At 45.1% G+C, this 20,732-nt stretch overlaps 1 pseudogene; it reads right to left on the bottom strand.

The window, feature by feature from the left end:
* Window positions 1-609: 609 nt before the first annotated feature.
* On the bottom strand, window positions 610-727 carry LOC124723330 (annotated as a pseudogene).
* Window positions 728-20,732: the final 20,005 nt, after the last annotated feature.

Here is a 20,732-nt window from a genome sequence, read left to right as displayed (position 1 = left end):
CGAAACTCGATTACAGCGCATTCTCACGCACCTACATGATTACGTTATGCACTGCCATGTTGCACGCTACAATACAGAGCCCTCTAGCAGCCGAGGTCTACAAATATGTAGACACGAAGAATAAAGATGTGGAATGTTAATGACGTTTGTTTCATTCAAGAAGCTTTAAGAGTTTTCACATAAACAAAATCGGGGGGCATTGTTTTTCAGCATGCTCTCGTAAATACATGAAACTTCAGCAAGTCACTTTTAAATTTCCTTTCTTTATTTCAATGACCTAGTTTTCGAGTCTTTTCAGAAGCTACAACTGTATTTCCGTAACGTGATGCTGGGTATTGGCTTGCGGAAGTATGGGCAGCATTGTGGTCAGCATCTACTGGAAACTTCCAATGTAATTTCCTATTGATTGTACTCAGCCTTCAGGCCACGAGTGGCCTACCGGGACCATCCGACCGTCGTGTCATCCTCAGAGGAGGATGCGGATAGGAAGGGCGTGGGGTCAGCACACCGCTCTCCCGGTCGTTATGATGGTATTCTTGACCGAAGCCGCTACTATTCGGTCGAGTAGCTCCTCAATTGGCATCACGAGGCTGCGTGCACATAGAAAAATGGCAACAGCGCCTGGCGGCCTGGATGGACACCCATCCAAGTGCCGACCACGCCCGACAGCGCTTAACTTCGGTGATCTCACGGGAACCGGTGTATCCACTGCGGAAAGGCCATTGCCCCTATTGATTGTAGATTAATTAATTTTCGCTATACATATAAATACCAATTGTCACCATAAATAAGCGAGCGTTCATCATTCTGTACAAAACAATCAATAATTACCAAAACAGACAAATTCTGGTGTCCAGTAACTGATTACGCCATTGTTACAAATGTTGCATTCGTATGGGCGTCGAAAATCGCTGCTTTCTGTGAACAATCACGGCATCCACTAACGAATACGTTGACGTGATCTGACCGCTACAAACAGAAACGAGATCCTCGCACCTGGAGATCTGAACCAGGGTCAAGTAGTCTGATGCCGACATTGTTCGTGGTGACATGCTGCCTGAAACCTCCGCCCGGATTGCAACTGTTGTCATCCGTCTATTCGTCAGAGCCAGTCGAACAATCCTACGATCTTCTCGGATGTATTTCTTCCGGAAGACATACTCTTGTTATCACACAACTGTCCTGAGTACATCTCATCACGATCCTACAGTCAGTGAATTACGGAAGCTACCTGTGCGATATATCGGTATGACCCGTTGGCAATGACCCGACGTGGCGCTAAGCTACACGCGCACGTCCTGTGGCCTTGCTGTGTTGCGATCTAAGCCCAAAAAGCTCCATCGGCTTTCGCCACACCTATCAGGTTTCATGTACTCACACCATTCTTCACCTGTAGGAATGGATTTATTTTTTATTGCACGTAAAATAAGCTCACAGAAGGATGAAATTTTGCCACAATATTCCACAAGCATGGAAGTACTGTATTAGAATATCAATTTGTTAGCGGTCGATCAGAATGTTCATAGCGTAACACTTGATTCCCGGTAGCGTATGAAGTATGGAAGATACTGAAACTTAAAGACGGAGATGTTTGAACTCCTGCAAGATTCATCTACATCTACATGACTACTCTGCAATTCACATTTAAGTGCTTGGCAGAGGGTTCATCGAACCACAATCATACTATCTCTCTACCATTCCTCTCCCGAACAGCGCGTGGGAAAAACGAACACCTAAACCTTTCTGTTCGAGCTCCGATTTCTCTTATTTTATTTTGATGATCATTCCTACCTATGTAGGTTGGGCTCAAAATATTTTCGCATTCAGAAGAGAAACTTGGTGACTGAAATTTCGTAAATAAATCTCGCCGCGACGAAAAACGTCTTTGCTTTAATGACTTCCATCCAAACTCGTATCATATCTACCACACTCTCTCCCCTATTACGTGATAATACAAAACGAGCTACCCTTTTTTTGCACCCTTTCGATGTCCTCCGTCAGTCCCACCTGGTAAGGATCCCACACCGCGCAGCAATATTCTAACAGAGGACGAACGAGTGTAGTGTAAGCTGTCTCTTTAGTGGACTTGTTGCATCTTCTAAGTGTCCCGCCAATGAATCGCAACCTTTGGCTCGCCTTCCCCACAATATTATCTATGTGGTCTTTCCAACTGAAATTGTTCGTAATTTTAACACCCAGGTACTTAGTTGAATTGACAGCCTTGAGAATTGTACTACTTATCGAGTAACCTAATTCCAACGGATTTCTTTTGGAACTCATGTGGATCACCTCACACTTTTCGTTATTTAGCGTCAACTGCCACCTGCCACACCATACAGCAATCTTTTCTAAATCGCTTTGCAACTGATACTGGTCTTTGGATGACCTCACTAGACAAATTACAGCATCATCTGCGAACAACCTAAGAGAACTTCTCAGATTGTCACCCAGGTCATTTATATAGATCAGGAACAGCAGAGGTCCCAGGACGCTTCCCTGTGGAACACCTGATATCACTTCAGTTTTACTCGATGATTTGCCGTCTGTTACTACGAACTGCGACCTTCCTGACAGGAAATCACGAATCCAGTCGCACAACTGAGACGATACACTATAGCCCCGCAGCTTGATTAGAATTCGCTTGTGAGGAACGGTGTCAAAAGCTTTCCGGAAATCTAGAAATACGGAATCAACTTGAGATCCCCTGTCGATAGCGGCCATTACTTCGTGCGAATAAAGAGCTAGCTGCGTTACACAAGAACGATGTTTTCTGAAACCATGCTGATTACGTATCAATAGATCGTTCCCTTCGAGGTGATTCATAATGTTTGAATACAGTATATGCTCCAAAACCCTACTGCAAACTGACATCAATGATATAGGTCTGTAGTTAGATGGATTACTCCAAATACCCTTCTTAAACACTGGTGCGACCTGCGCAATTTTCCAATCTGTAGGTGCCCGCATCTCGTGGTCGTGCGGTAGCGTTCTCGCTTCCCACGCACTGGTTCCCGGGTTCGATTCCCGGCGGGGTCAGGGATTTTCTCTGCCTCGTGATGGCTGGGTGTTGTGTGCTGTCCTTAGGTTAGTTAAGTTTAAGTAGTTCGAAGTTCTAGGGGACTGATGACCATAGATGTTAAGTCCCATAGTGCTCAGAGCCATTTGAACCAATCTGTAGGTACAGATCTATCGGTGAGCGAGCGGTTGTATATGATTGCTAAGTAGGGAGCTATTGTATCAGCGTAATCTGAAAGGAACATAATCGGTATACAATCTGGATCTGAAGACTTGCCCGTATCGAGAGATTTGAGCTGTTTCGCAACCCCTAAGGTATCTACTTCTAAGAAACTCATGCTAGCAGCTGTTCGTGTTTCAAATTCTGGAATATTCCATTCGTCTTCCCTGGTGAAGGAATTTCGGAAAACTGCGTTCGATAACTCCGCTTTAGCGGCACAGTCGTCGGTAACAGTACCATCGGCACTGCGCAGCGAAGGTATTAACTGCGTCTTGCCGCTTGTGTACTTTACATACGACCAGAATTTCTTCGGATTTTCTACCAAATTTCGAGACAATGTTTCGTTGTGGAACCTATTAAAGTCATCTCGCATTGAAGTCCGTGCCAAATTTCGCGCGTCTAAATTTTAGCCAATCTTCGGGATTTCGCGTTCTTCTGAACTTCGCATGCTTTTTCCGTTGCCTCTGCAACAGCGTTCGGACCTGTTTTGTGTACCACGGGGGATCAGTTCCATCTCTTACCAATTTATGAGGTATGAATCTTTCAATTGCTGTTGCTACCATATCTTTGAATTTGAGCCACATCTCGTCTACATTTGCATAGCCAGTTCGGAAGGAATGGAGATTCTCTCTTAGGAAGGCTTCTAGTGACACTTTATCCGCTTTTTAAAATAAAATTTTTAGCGTTTGTTTCTAGTGGATTTGGAAGAAACGGTGATGAGCCTAGCTACAACGACCTTGTGATCACTAATCCCTGTATCAGTCATGATGGTCTCTATCAGCTCTGGATTGTTTGTGGCTAAGAGGTCAAGTGTGTTTTCGCAACCATTTACAATTCGCGTGGGTTCGTGGACTAACTACTCGAAATAATTTTCGGAGAAAGCATTTAGGACAATCTCGGAAGATGTTTCTGCCTACCATCGGTTTTGAACAAGTATTTTTGCAAACATATCGAGGGAAGGTTGAAGTCCCCACCAACTATAACGGTATGAGTGGAGTATTTATTTGTTACGAGACTCAAATTTTCTCCAAACTGTTCAGCAACTATATCATCGGAGTCTGGGGGTCGGTAGAAGGAGCCAATTATTAACTTAGTTCGGCTGTTAAATATAACCTCCACCCATACCAATTCGCACGGAGTATCTACTTCGACTTCACTACAAGATAAACCACTACTGACAGACACAAACACTCCACCACCAATTCTGCCTGATCTATCTTTCCTGAACACCGTCTGAGACTTCGTAAAAATTTCTGCAGAACGTATTTCAGGCTTTAGCCAGCTTTCTGTACCTATAACGATTTCAGCTTCTGTGCTTTCTATTAGCGCTTGAAGCTCAGGGAGCTTCCCAGCACCACTACAACAATTTAGAACTACAATTCCGACTGTTCCTTGATCCAAGCACGTCCTGTATTTTCCATGCGCCCTTTGAGATTGCAGCCCACCCCGTACTCTCCCGAGGCCTTCTAACCTAAAAAACCGCCCAGTCCACATCACACAGCCTCCGCTAACCGTGTAGCCGCCAGTTGCATGTAGTGAACTCCTGACCTATCCAGCGGAACCCGAAACCCCACCACACTATGGCGCAAGTCAAGGAATCTGCAGTCAACACGGTCGCAAAACCGTCTGAGCCTCTGATTCAGACCCTCCACCCGGCTCTGCACCAAAGGTCCGCAGTCGGTTCTGTCAACGATGCTGCAGATGGTGAGCTCTGCCTTCATCTCATAAGCAAGACCGACAGCCTTCACCAAATCAGATAGCCGCTGGAATCCAGAGAGAATTTCCTCAGATCCAAAGCGACACACGTCATTAGTGCCGACATGTGCCACCACCTGCAGCTGGCTGCACCCTGTGCTCTTCATGGCATCCGGAAGGACCATTTCCACATCAGGAATGACTCCACCCGGAATGCACACGGAGTGCACACTGGATTTCTTCCCCTCCTTAGCCGCCATATCCCTAAGGGGCCCCATTACGCGCCTAACATTGGAGCTCCCAACTACCAATAAGCCCACCCTCTGTGATTGCCCGGACCTTGAAGGCTGAGAATCATCCTCTGAAACAGGGCAGGCAGCCGCATCTGGCTCAGCCAGAGACAGTGCCTGAAACCTGTTTGTCAGACGCACCGGGGAGGCTTTCTGATCAGCCTCCGGGGACGTCTTTCGCTGCCTGCCACGTCTTGGAACGACCTCCCAATCAACCACAGGCGAGGGCTCAGCCCCACTGCGGGCAGCAACCGGGGCAACCACAGCGGCAGACCGATCTGGGGACAGACGGGACGAGGTTGACATCCCCGTGATACCCAAGTCCGACTCCCCACAGTGGTGCCCATTGGCAACAGCCTCAAGCTGCGCGACCGAAGTCAGCGCCGCTCGCAGCTGTGAGCGAAGGGATGCCAACTCAGCCCTCATCCGAACACAGCAATCACAGTCCCTGTACATTCTAATCGATGTTGAACAACAGTTACTGAAACACGAGTCCATGCCTAGATAACGCAAGGGAAACACACAAAGAATGTATTAACTAACCTGTACAAATGCCTAACGACTGGGCTACAATCTGCCTGAATTTACGATTACAGTAACTAAAACTCGAAATTACACCTCCTATACGAAACTCTCACGCAATTTAAGTAAGAATCTACGAAGTAAACACTAAAGCGCGATGCTAAAACTCTCAAATACTATAATACGCCCGAAATTCACGAATTAAACAATGCAAGTACCCAAAAACACGCAAAGAAATTAAGAATTAAACTAGTAACAAATAAGTAAGCTAGGGGTATACGACTTGCTGCTGCAGCTACTTATCCAACGGCGGCAGGGAGATTAATGTTCTGCTAGCAGAAGATTCATTATACAACATGTAGTCGCCGTTGATAGAAGATGAAGTCGAAGATAAAATGGTATACTCAGGCACCCAGAGAACTTATTCTAGTTTGCTTGACAAGCACATTTTTCAGTACCTCAGGTGACATGTTTACAAACACATACGATAAACTGTACATGCTTACGCTAGTTAAAATTTGTTTTCGTATCCTGCTTCTCTTGGCATTACATTTGTCACATTTCGAAAACTCAGTAAATATCAATTTTATTTCATCTGATGCCCTTGTGTAATCTCCGTAATCACTATATATTGTAAACTACACCTACACCTACCTCTACACCAGTACTATGCCGTTCACACTTAAGTGGCTGGTAGAGGGTTCATCGAACCAATTGCGGACTATCTACTGTTCCACTGTCAGACAACGCACGGTAGAAACAATCACTCAAATCTTTCCATACGAGCTCCGATTTCTCTTACTTTATTGCGATGGTCATTTTCCTCTATTTAGGGTGTTGTTAGTATTTCAGCGTTTGGAGGCGAATGTTGGTGATTTGAATTTCGTAAAAAGATCTAGCCGTAACGAAAAACTGCTTTTGCTTAATGATAGCCACGCGAATTCGCACATTATATCCGTGAAACTGTCACCTCTGTTTCACGATAATACAAAACGAGCTGCCCTTCTTCGAACTTTTCGAAGTCCCTCGTCAATTCGATGTGATGCGGATCCCGCACCGCGCAGCAATTCTTCAGAAGAGGCCGGAGAGATGTAGCGTAGGCTCTCTCTTTACCACATCTGTTGCACTTTCTAAGTGTTTTGTCAATAAACTGCAGTCTTTGGTTCGCCTTCGACACAACATTATTTATGAGATCGTTCGAATTTAAGTTATTCATAACTGAAATGCCTAACAATTTAGTTGAATTCACAGTCTCTAGATTTGTGTGATTATCGTATAATCGAAATTTAACAGAGTCCCTTTAGCACTAATTTGGCTAACTTCACACTTTTCATTATTTAGAGTCAACTGCCACTTTTCACACGATGAAGGTATTTTGTCTAAATCAATTCATAATTAGTTTTGATTTCTAATGACTTCACTAGACTGTAAATGAGAGCATCAACCACAAACACACAAACATTCTAAGCGGGGTGCTCAGATCCTCTCCTAAAGCGAAGCGCTTCTATACATTAAAAACAACAGAGGACCTTTAACACTACTTTGCGGAGATGTCACCTCTGTCTTACTCGATGACTTTCCATCCACTATTAGGAATTTTTACTTTCCTTACAGGAAATCACGAATCCAGTCGCACAACGGAGACGGAATGCAGTTTGATTAGTAGCCTCTAGATGAAGAACGGTGTAAAAATATTCTGGAAATCTAGAAATATGGAACCAATTTGAGATCCCTTGTTGGTAGAGCTCATTACTTCGCGTGAATAAGGAGCTAAACATGTTTCACAAGGACAGCATTTTCTGAACCCATGCTGGTCGTGGGTCAGAAGTCTCCTGCAGTGCTTTTGTCTGCATGTGAAGGCTATCTCATTTATAAGCAAACGGATTTACGAGGACGGTACGTGTAACTAAATTATAAAAATTTCGTGAAAACTGGTTGAACTATGATGAATTAAATTCTCCAACCACGTTTTTCAGTCGCTATGTAAAGGCTAAACACGAGAACGACCGCTGGGAACTCAATACTGCGTTCACTAATAGATAGACTGATTCATGAGGAATGTTTGTATATACAGTTTATTACTTCTACGTCAGGCAAGTCATCCGGCCGAAGATAATCTGAGCGACCCGTGTGATGCCGGGGCAGGACGCTAGCTAAAATATTTTCCCAGTAATTAGCGTATCCAACATAAAGGCGAAAATTCCAAAAAAGTTACTTAAATCTGCATTATATTATGCAGCATTAAAGCAATCGTCTAGCGTAATAATTTTATTACGTTTTCGCAGCAGCGTGCTTCCTTTCCATTAGAGATGAGTGGAGGTTAATCAGAGATTGCGCGATTACCCGAATGGGGCTTTGTAGGCATCCGTATCACATGAATGCAGAATAATTTCATGTTAACGTAAATTAAATAAGCTGTAATATGTTTCCTGTTTAATGTTTTTCGTAACTGGTAGAATACTCATTTTGTCGAGCTTTGTTTCCATGTAATATAGTCTCGAAATCATGTAAGTGACTTCATATTGTGTATGGTATGCTAGTTCGTTCCCTTAGGATTCGAAAGGTATTGAACGCTGTGGTTACTATTACTTCTAACTGAATGATACCCTGATAATTTCATTTGTGTAACAAGTTTTTTCCCGTCTTCTCCCTGTAATTTACTAACCGTGCTTACGGTCACTGGTCGTATTCGTGTATTATTCGCATTATTCTATATTTATCTTGCTCATCCACCTATGCCGAGGTTAGAGTTCACCATTAGAAACCCTTGTTTAAGTTAGAGATGTTCTGCTGTTCGTCTCAGTGGGAATTTCATATGTATTCCTTTTCGATGGCAAACCTTATAGTTATAGAAAGAATTTGTTTCTATTATAGATTACATGATCCCTCCTATTATTAGTACGTCTTGGTCGAAGTGTTGTGCCCATATTTCCATGCTTGTTTAGACCCTCTATTAATTATCGTTCAGTAAGATGTTTCCGTTGCGCAGCTTTATCATTTCCTTTAATTAATTTGCGTAATCATATGAGGTGCTTCCTTTCTCTAGAACTTGACCAGATAAGTATCAGAAAAGTAAGGAAACTGACCATAGGAATGTGTCCGATTCAGCTAATCAGTTTGTCATTTGCTGACTAGGTGGTGTTCAAAACATGCAAGACAACTTTCGTCGTGGAAACCTTGCGGTTTGCCGGATAACTTCGAAATGGCCCATAATGGCTCCAGTATACTGTTGGATCCCACAACATGTATGAACTGAAACCTCATATGACTACTTTGGCGTACACCCCAGCATTACTATGCTGTAGCACACCATACTACACTAAATGACTCGTGGCCACAACCTGTGCGTACTCTGATGAAGAATCTTTCGCAGTTCGCTACACTTCCTCACTAATACCAAAGTAATATGTCGATGTTCACAAACAAAGAAGCCACGTAAAAGGTGCATTGCGGATGAAATACCTTTCTAGCGGACGTCAGTTCGACTACTCTTATGACTAGCCAGACTCCACTGGTGTGTAGTATTCTATTCTGTTACTAAAGACTTCTGGCCTGGCATTCAAACAATCAAATGGTGCTGTTAATTTTTCAGACATTGTGTATACTGTGGTGTCACCGCCAGACACCACACTTGCTAGGTGGTAGATTAAATCGGCCGCGGTCCAGTTAGTACATGTCGGTCCCGCGTGTCGCCACTGTGTGATCGCAGACCTAGCGCCACCACAAGGCAGGTCTCGTGATACGAACAAGCACTCGCCCCAGTTGTACGGACGACCTAGCTAGCGACTAGATGTATGAAGCCTTTCTCTCTCATTAGCCGAGAGACAGAATAGCCTTCAGCTAAGTTAATGGCTACCAACTAGCAAGGCGCCATTAGCCTTACAGTGATTGTAATTAAAGTCTCCTGTGTATAGTCAAGAGCGATGTACCACAATGATTGATTAAAGATAAGTATTAATCCAGCTACGTACTTTTCTTCATAGCATTAATTACGTAGCCTCTTCCAGTACTTGACGCCCGTCGGCGTGTGTGTACGCGTGCCTTTCTTTCGGCTACATAAAGTGGCGTAACAGTCTTGTTACGTCACAACAGATTGGCGACGAGTCTACAAAGGATCTTGTGTTTTACTTTGCTTACATTTGTGTCATGGCTTCGCCACAATCTCCAGATGTACTGTCCGAATTTTATCGCTTGCAGAATCAGCAGACGCAAGCATTATTGGATGCTCTTGGACAGCTCGTCCAGGGTCAACGTGCGCTGCACACCGATGCGGCCGCCGCCGCTTCATCGCTACCGCAGCCACAACATGCTGTTGCACCTCAATTCCGACCCTTTGATGCAACCCACGAGTCCTGGCAAGAGTGGTCCCGTCAATTCGCCTTCCACCTCGCCGCCTACAGAATTCAAGGTAATGAGCGGCAGCCGTTTTTGCTTTCTTGTGTTGGTGTGTCCACATACCGTGTGATAGTGAAATTGTTTCCCCGACGCGACGTAGCAACTCTGTCCTACGAGGAAATTTTGTCTGCTTTAGATGCCTATTTCAAAGAAACAGTTAATGTGGTTGCAAAACGGTATACGTTTTTTCGTACAAAACGTACGGCCGGTCAAACTAATAGGGAGTGGGTAGCAACATTGCAAGGACTTACTAGGGAGTGTTCTTTTGACTGTGACTGTGGTCTTTCTTATTCAGATACGATGGTACGTGATGCAATTGCACAGAACGTTTCTGATGTTCGCATACGGGAGCAAATTTTGAAACTAGTTAATCCCTCCCTTCAACAAGTGTTAGACATATTGGATAGACAAGACACACTTGACTGTGCTCAGGAATCTTTTGAAACTTCGCCAGCAGTGTGTAACATTAACCGGCCCGCCGGGCGAGCTGCGCAGCCCAGTCAACTGCCATCGCGCAAACAAACGCAGCTGCCGCCGCGCTCTAAGCCACGTGTGCCGCGCCAGCCCACAAATGCAGTGAAATCGTGCCCGCGGTGTGCTACTAGACATTCGCGTGAACATTGCCCGTCACGCCAAGCTATTTGCTTTTTCTGCAATAGGAAAGGACATGTTCAAAGTGTTTGCCAGAAAAAGCTCCAATCAGACAATCACAATTATTCCAGGCCCTTTGCTTCGCGCCGGAATCGAACCAAGGACACTCAGGATCGTGGACCTTCGCCCATGGACATTCATGTAGTTAATTCCGATTCGTCCAGTGATGCTTTCTCTAACAGTGACTGTGTTCGTCCCACACAAACTGTGCGTCGACGTCGCCGGAAATCACTTCCATTAGCAAGTGATTCTGTACCAGTGTCTATTCCACTTGCACAAAACAGTCGCTCTTGTCGTCAGCAGGACAATAAACTTTTTGTGGACTTAGACTTTGAAGGCAAAGTGATACCATTCCAGCTCGATACCGGTGCTGCAGTTTCATTGCTCAATCACGACACGTACAAACAACTGGGCGCACCTCCTTTGCGTGCCGCAAATGTTCAGTTAAAAAGTTATTCCGGACAGACACTTCCTGTGTTAGGACAGTGCACTCTTTTTGCAACATTTAAAGGACAAACAAAACTTGTGTCGTTTTACGTTCTTCGTTCTTCTACTGCAGTGAACTTGTTTGGCTTAGATTTATTTCAGTTGTTTAACATGTCTATTGTAAATCAGGTCCTGTCAGTGAATCAAACTGTGCCTACGGACAGTGTTTCTAGTGTATGTGAAGAATTTGCAGACATTTTTGCACCGGGCTTAGGTTGTGCTAAAAACTGTGAAGCACAATTGGAACTGAAGGTCAACGCGCAACCGAAATTTTTCAGAGCGCGCACTGTTCCTCACGCATTGCGCCATGAGGTCGCAAGAACATTGAACACTGTAGAATCACAAGGTGTGAGTGAATGTGCGCAATGCCTCTTCTCTTTCAGCTCCGCTTCATCGCGTACGCCGTGCAGGTGTTCCGTTTCTCTGGACGACGGAATGCGAACGCGCCTTTCGCCAGTTGAAATCGGCGTTGCTTTCTAATACTTGCCTCACGCCTTTCGATCCCCAGAAACCCCTTTTGTTGATGGTAGATCCATCGGATTTCGGGATCGGTGCTGTGCTTGCGCACAAAGTTGGCTCCCATGATCGCCCTATTGCCTTTGCGTCAAAATTGCTCTCATCTGCGCAAAGAAATTATTCCCAGATAGAGAAAGAAGCTTTGGCTCTCGTGTTTGGTGTTACTAAGTTCCATGATTTCTTGTATGGTCGTCACTTTACCATCATCACAGACCACAAACCTTTGACATCGCTTTTTCATCCGAACAAGCCTGTACCTCCGCGTACAGCGCAGAAATTCATTCGCTGGTCTATTTTCCTCTCGCAGTACCGCTACGATATCTTGTATCGGTCCACTGCTAAGCACGGCAACGCTGATGCGTTGTCCCGTTTGCCTGTTGCTGAGGATAAAGCATTCGATTCTTCCGAACTTGCTTGCATGTTCATTGATTCGGAAACGGATGAAGTGGTCGAATCGTTTCCGATTGATTTTCGTCGTGTAGCTACAGCCACAGCTGCTGACCCTGTCCTTGCTACCGTTTTGCGTTTTGTTGCTACGCAATGGCCTTTGTCAAAGTCTCGGATTGCGGATCCGTTGGTTCGCCGATTTTTTGCTCACAAGGAGAGACTTTTTGTTCGACGTGGTGTTTTGTTGTTGCGTTCTGCTAATGATCAGTCCAGAGTCGTGGTCCCACGTTCGTTACAGTCCTCTGTTTTACGGCTTCTTCACCAAGGACATTGGGGTATAGTGCGAACGAAACAACTTGCTCGTCAGCACTGTACTTGGTTCGGAATCAATGCTGCGATTACGAATATGTGTTCTTCTTGCATGGCGTGTGCCGAACAACAATCCGCACCGCCGCGGAAAGTCTTTGCATGGCCAAAAGCCACTTCCCCTTGGCAACGCTTGCACATTGATTTTGCTGGTCCATTCTGGAATGCTCGATGGTTGGTTCTGGTCGACGCCTTCAGTAATTTTCCTTTTGTTGTCCGGATGTCTTCCACGACGTCCTCCGCCACCATCCAATCGTTGTCTGCTATCTTTTGCATTGAAGGTCTTCCGCAGACTATTGTTTCCGACAATGGCCCACAATTCATGTCCGCAGAATTTCAGTCATTCTGCCAGGCCAATGGTATTCAACATCTGACATCCGCGCCGTTTTCGCCTCAGTCAAACGGTGCCGCTGAACGATTGGTCCGGACTTTCAAGTCACAGATGTTACAGTTGAAAGAGTCGCATTCTCGGGCGGACGCGTTGTTGCTCTTTTTGTCTTCGTATCGCTCTCAGCCCCGAGATGGTCGCTCACCGGCTGAGTTGCTCCACGGTCGTCCTCATCGCACCTTGATGTCTTTGCTGCATCCGCCGCATCAGGTTCCTGTGCAGCGGCAGACTCCTGCTTTTGCTCCAGGCGACGTTGTCTTTTATCGCAACTATCGAGGTTCACGGCGTTGGCTCGCAGGGCGCATTCTTCGCTGCCTCGGCCGCGCGATGTATTTGGTTTTGGGGGCCTCTGGTGAGGTGCGTCGGCATCTCAATCATCTGCGCCTCTGTCGTCGCACGGGTTCTGCCGCTCCCCGTCTGCTTTCAGCGACGGTGCCGTCCGGTCAGCGCCCTGGGGACCCATCTACTGGCTCGCCTCATCCCCAGGTGTTACCGACGATGCCTTCCATTTTGCCCCATGGCGACGCGCCGCCGCAGCAGCCGCCGCCGCCGTCGCCGCCGCCGCAGCCGCCGGTCCTCCGGCCGGCGCCGCCCGCATTCGACGCTTCGCTGCAGCCGCCAAGCGCCTCCCAGGGTCACGCGCCGCCGATCGCTTCCCGTGACCAGCTGTCTTCCGCCATGGAACTCCCGCCCGCTCCGGACCACATGATGTCATTGCGCGTCGGCTACCCCGACGCAATGGAGGTCGACCCTTCGGCCCCTCCTGTTTCTTTACGGGCGCATACACCGCATGTTGACGTGCACCCTGGACTAGGTGTTCAGGCGTTTCCTAGCTCCCCTCGGACCGAATGGCCGGGTGCGGGTGGCACAGCCTCGCCTGTTGTTAGGCTCCCCACCTCATCCCATACGTCAACATGGGGTCCTCCCCACGGCGGGCGGAAGCCTTATCTCACGACCGTTCGCCGATTTGCGGGGGAGGAATGTGGTGTCACCGCCAGACACCACACTTGCTAGGTGGTAGATTAAATCGGCCACGGTCCATTTAGTACATGTCGGTCCCGCGTGTCGCCACTGTGTGATCGCAGACCTAGCGCCACCACAAGGCAGGTCTCGTGATACGAACAAGCACTCGCCCCAGTTGTACGGACGACCTAGCTAGCGACTAGATGTACGAAGCCTTTCTCTCTCATTAGCCGAGAGACAGAATAGCCTTCAGCTAAGTTAATGGCTACCAACTAGCAAGGCGCCATTAGCCTTACAGTGATTGTAATTAAAGTCTCCTGTGTATAGTCAAGAGCGATGTACCACAATGATTGATTAAAGATAAGTATTAATCCAGCTACGTACTTTTCTTCATAGCATTAATTACGTAGCCTGTTCCAGTACTTGACGCCCATCGGCGTGTGTGTACGCGTGCCTTTCTTTCGGCTACCTAAAGTGGCGTAACAGTCTTGTTACGTCACAACATATACAATAACAGATTTGCCTTGCTCGACTGCCAGATTTCGAGCAAACACACTTTCACTCACACAGAGCTACGCATTGGCGTACAGATATCGACAGCAGCACAGTTCCTCTGAATATCCTGCTGATCGATTACATATGGTATCGTGAATAGTTTCTCTCTGCACAGATCAGTCAGATGGATTCCGTTTGCTTCACAAGCACTCCATTTCAACAAAGCGCACGAACGCAGTTCAATGGACAAACTTCCATCCCAGGGGTTCATTCTAGAAGTACGGAAAAGCTTTTCCAGAGACTGACCAATTCAGAAACTTTTGTTGACTTAAATTATTTAACAAAGCAACGTGTTTCCAGGTACAAATCTCACCTTCAGGATACAATGACAATGCAAGAAGTATTTTACAAAGATACATACAGATAATGCCTGTGTTCTTTAGAGACTTGGCATATGCTGTGGCTACCGTACGGAGAAATAGAAGAACAACTTAGTACGATCGCTTGTTCCTCTGCTCTTCCCAGTTATTTTTAATGATGACTCACTCTGTGCTATGAAGTGGCTGTCTTATCATAGTGTGCTCTGTTACATCCACTGCTATGGTTTCTTGGATCTTATTAACCACTCTTTTTCAACACTTAAAACCTGTCGTGACAATGAACTCTACTGCGTTGTGGGAACAAGATAGCTGTCAGAACAAAGTTTGAGTTATGTCACCTGCGATATCTTACGCACTCTTTAACGCCGCATCTGATGTTGGTCGCCGAAATATACAGGGTGTTACAAAAAGGTACGGCCAAACGTTCAGGAAACATTCCTCACACACAAAGAAAGAAAATATGTTATGTGAACATGTGTCCGCAAACGCTTACTTTCCATGTTAGAGCTCATTTTATTACTTCTCTTCAAATCACGTTAATCATGGAATGGAAACACACAGCAACAGAACGTACCAGCATGACTTCAAACATTTTGTTACAGGAAATGTTCAAAATGTCCTCCGTTAGCGAGGATACATGCATCCACCCCCCGTCGCATGGAATCCCTGATGCGCTGATGCAGCCCTGGAGGATGGCGTATTGTATCACAGCCGTCCACAATACGAGTACGAAGAGTCTCTACATTTGGTACCGGGGTTGCGTAGACAAGAGCCTTCAAATGCCACCATAAATAAAAGTCAAGACGGTTGAGGTAAGGAGAGCGTGGAGGCCATGGAATTGGTCCGCCTCTACTAATCCATCGGTCACCGAATCTGTTGTTGAGAAGCGTACGAACACTTCAACTGAAATGTGCAGGAGCTCCATCGTGCATGAACCACATGTGTCGTACTTGAAAAGGCACATGTTCTAGCAGCACAGGTAGAGTATGCCGTATGAAATCATGATAACGAGCTCCATTGAGCGTAGGTGGAAGAATATGGGGCCCAATCAAGACACCACCAACAATGCCTGCCCAAACGTTCACAGAAATCTGTGTTGATGGCGTGATTGCCCAATTTCGTGCATATTCTCGTCAGCCCACACATGTTGATTGTGAAAATTTACAATTTGATCACGTTGGAATCAAGCCTCATCCGTAAGGAGAACATTTGCACTGAAATGAGGATTGACACATTGTTGGATGAACCATTCGCAGAAGTGTACCCGTGGAGGCCAATCAGCTGCTGGTAGTGCCTGCACACGCTGTACATGGTACGGAAAAAACTGGTTCTCCCGTAGCACTCTCCATACAGTGACGTGGTCAACGTTACCTCGCACAGCAGCAACTTCTCTGACGCTGACATTAGGTTTATCGTCAACTGCACGAAGAATTGCCTCGTCCATTGCAGGTATCCTCGTCGTTCTAGGTCTTCCCCAGTCGCGAGTCATAGGCTGGAATGTTCCGTGCTCCCTAAGACGCCGATCAATTGCTTCGAACGTCTTCCTGTCGGGACAGCTTCGTTCTGGAAATCTGTCTCGATACAAACGTACCGCGCCACGGCTATTTCCCCGTGCTAATCCATACATCAAATGGGCATCTGCCAACTCCGCATTTGTAAACATTGCACTGGCTGCAAAATCACGTTCGTAATGAACACTAACCTGTTGATGCTACGTACTGATGTGCTTGATGCTAGTACTGTAGAGCATTGAGTCGCATGTCAACACAAGCACCTAAGTCAAAATTACCTTCCTACAATTGGGCCAACTGGCGGTGAATCGTGGAAGTACAGTACATACTGACGAAACTAAAATGAGCTCTAACATGGAAATTAAGCGTTTCCGGACACATGTCCACATAACATCTTTTCTTTATTTGTGTGTGAGGTATGTTTCCTGAAAGTTTGGCCGTACATTTTTGTAACACCCTGTATTACAAAAAGAGAGACTGTGGGAATTTGTTGTTAATAATGTCACTATAAAATTATTTTAAAGAATTAAAAAATATTGCAACTGGACCACAGATAATCGTTACAATAACAGTATTGTATTGAAGTTGGTGAAGATGCATGAGATCCTGAAATCTGTAATTTCGTTTAGAATTTCTTTTTTCCACATTACCCCCTGGATGAATATTTCCATTTCCTCCAAGATGTCCATTTTCCATCTCTTCTCTGAAGTGTGCAAATATCTCCTCATTAATACTGACGCACTGAGTCCTGTTTTACTAGCAACGGTTCGTTGTAAGCGCATTCATGGTCTAATATTCCGTTAGCACATTATTTGTTGAAAATGTATCGAACAGTTCCAGGAGGCTAAGAAGCACGGCATCAGTACTGGGATTCACTACGTATAGTATTCTCGATTTCATGTGCGAAAGGGAGAAGATTGTTTTTACACGATCTGGCTTACTCAGTCCGTGTTGTTTCCTACTAAGGTGTTTCCCAGTAATTCCTTCCGTCCTCGAGTACCGTACTTTCCACATTTTCGAAAATAACCTCTGAGAGAAAAGTAGTAAATCAAGATATTAGATTCAAAGTACCTTTAAATTGGCTTATGTTTCCTTGTTACGGTACTTTTATGACACGTTGAATTTAAGTGTAACGTCTTTCGTTAAGACGTAGCTTGGCAAAATGCAAAAACAATTTGTGGATCCATCTTAAAACGTCCTCCATCCAAATGCAACATTGATGCGATAGGCATTCTGTGTTATGTGGTTTCAGTCGTCTCCAGAAGATGAATGCTTTTAATCTCTACCTTACCACCGTCTTGAGACTGTTTCTAAGCCGCTAGGAGCCAACAGAATGGGGCAAAAAATGTCGCACGCCACCTGACATTGGAGCCAGAATTTACTGGATCGGAGCCAGAGCTCGTGGCTTCCGAAAAAGTCGAAGGACGAGAACTATCTCTGGATCGCAGAGGACATAAAAGAGGGTTCTGTTTCAGTACTCATGTTGTACTCACGATACACTTTATATATTTATCTAATTGTTTCAGTTAGCAGCTGTTGCTAAATATCATAATGGTATCAAACGGTAAGCGAGCGTACGCTGATTATCGTTTCGTCAGTACGTATCCTCTGTCGCGTCGCAACACACAGATTATCACTATGACAGCCACATTAACATATGGCAACTCCCCTGCTTTGACAAAAGAATAACGCTAGAAAATAAGTTTGAAGCATAGTTAATAACTGCGTAAGTAACCATTCTCTGTATATGCTACTGTAACTGCCGTGGTACATCATCTCCTCTTCTTAGACCAAAGTAATATGAAACGCGAACCCTGGTTTCGTCCTGTGCGGCACGTCGTGTTATTGGCTCAACTCATGAAAAGGAAATATTCCATGAATTTCTTGTGTGTGACATGAACATGTTCACAGCCGCCGTTATGAGAATCCCAAGGAAGGAGTAAAAGAGTCCCGCTGCTGCAGACGAAAGAACTTGGGAAGTTTTCTCCGGGTGAAAAGTATAAGCTGAATAAATGTCACTTCATACTATCAGTTAGTCGTGATACGTTATTTCATGTCAGTCAAACATCGAAAAATACGTAAGGATTTTTTACTTATAAATTTCCTGCGACGATATTGGTTCTTGTTCTTAATAAATATGCACTACGTATGAAAACGTAATCATACTCACGGTGAACGCAATTCCTTAGAGTTCATTCAACTTTTCGCTTTCTTTGTTGAAAAGCATCTTAACCCGATGTGATATATCGCTGACAATGTTGAATGGAAGAGAACTAATTACTACCAACTATTAAAAATGTAAATGTCGTGTGACTAGGGCCTCCCGTCGGGAAGACCAATCGCCGGGTGCAAGTCTTTCGATTTGACGCCACTTCGGCTACTTGCGCGTCGATGGAGATGAGATGACGACGATTAGGACAACACAGCACCCACGCCCTGAACGTGAAAAATCTCCGACCCAACCGGGAATCGAACACGGGCTCTTAGGATTGACATTCCGTCCCGCTGGTCTCTTTTTTTACTCTCGTTTTGTTCGCTTTTGTTCGTTGCATCTGCTCGGGGCGGACGTCGTAAGACATCAGTCTAAGTCCGTTGTTGGTCGATTAACTTAGTTTTTTTATTACAGAGGGCAGCTAACCCTCTGATCGAACACGCTGAGCTACTGTGCCGGCACCAGTCAGCTGGTGGGGGCGGACACTACAAGCTACTGAATAATGGGAATCACGTATACTCTTAACAAATATGACGTGGTGGTGACTGAGGGATATCTATTGCACACGTAACACGCAGCACGATAGCTTGCTAAACAAGAAAGTAAATCACACTTGGATCGTATCCGAGAGGGGATTGACGAATCTGGTTGTTGCAACGCCACACTCAGTACTGGTTTTAGGCAGTTTCCCACACTCTTCTAGGTAAACGCTAGGGTATTCTCCACTTTCCACCTCAGAGTACGATCAGCTAAAATACGATCACCCACAGAAAGGAAGCGCACCCGACTTCTCTCCCTTAAGTTACGTTGTGCAAGACGCGACAGTTGGCTGCGACTGCGACGCTGCTCCCTCCTCTTTTCCCACCCTGGCAGACGGCGACACGGCGGCAACACGACTGGAGTCGTCGCTGTTTCCCAAGCTCCGGTCGGCGGCGGCGGATTCAAATACATAAGAAAAATAAGAATTCCGATTTTCTTGCTGTAAAAAATACTGTATGTTAATGCAACAAAGTTACATCGGCTCCCAGAGTTAGTTTTTGGATACAGATTCTCCTTTTACTTTAAAAAATTTAAAAGTATCTCTTCCGGTTTTGCGTGTTTTCTTCGCTGTATATTACTTCTCTATCGATTGTGAGGAAAGTAAAAGGCACAAAAATTGATGTTTGCGTATCTTACAGTTTCACATCACAGCTTCATAATGAGGTGTCTATTTTTCCGATATTCGTCACAGTTATTCCGATACTTAATTTACAAGTAACCTACTGCATAAAATTTGAATTGTGTACAGTGAAAAATGTGGTCGCTGGCTACTTTACGTATGGTTCACGTTAGGTCATACATCATTGCGGATGAAAAGAAGCTAACATATCGAAATTATTTTTAAAGTTGAGATCAGAATGATATCGATCTCCGTTTCCGAGATTTGGGCTCATATATCTCCGGGAGCGTCGCCACTACCCGCCAGTTCTGTCGACGCGCAACGAGAATCGTGTGGTCATCACACGATAGAGAATGCATTTTTTTTTGTTTCGCTGACACATTTGGACCTAATGAAACCATTTTATGTCATATTTCTCCGGTATGAGTTACTAATATTTCTCCATATGCTCTTGACAATTTCATTTAAAATGCCACGAAATGTAGGTTTCTTAAAGCCAAGTGATCAAGCAGAATCCATTTTCTTGGTTTTGCTGAGGCATCTGAACCTGTTCCAAGCTTTCTTTCTCGTTTATTTCTCTGATACGAGTCCCGAATATTCCTCCATCTGTTTTTGCACATTTCACCTAAAATTCCAATGAAATATAAGTTTATTAACAATAAGTGCACGCTAGCGTCATTGCATTGTTTCAAGTTCTTGACAACAAGATAGGATTACTTACACCTTACACATTTCTACAATTTTGATTCTGAACGTCTACAGTATACACTGGCAGAAATGTGTAAGAAATAATGTCCGTGCTTGTTCACAAAATTTCCCCAAATTATACTTGTCAGTTTCTCCCATGCAGAAGCTTTTGGAACAAGCTAAGGCAACTTTCATAGCCGACTGAATCTTTATTCCCATCCAAATGAACTTCCATATTCTTATATTCTGACAGCATACATCGTTATGGATGACATGAACATTTAATCTTGCCAAGCTGCACTCAAAAGATGACTCCAGGATTTACAAAAGACGAATTTCAATTGTGAACTGTGTCAGGCCAGAAGGGCCTTGTAAAACAGTAGTGCACTTTTGG

This window comes from Schistocerca piceifrons, chromosome X (genome assembly GCF_021461385.2).
Source record: "Schistocerca piceifrons isolate TAMUIC-IGC-003096 chromosome X, iqSchPice1.1, whole genome shotgun sequence".
In the NCBI taxonomy this organism is placed as follows: Eukaryota; Metazoa; Arthropoda; class Insecta; order Orthoptera; family Acrididae; genus Schistocerca; species Schistocerca piceifrons.
This window is presented reverse-complemented; position numbering and strand designations above follow the sequence as displayed.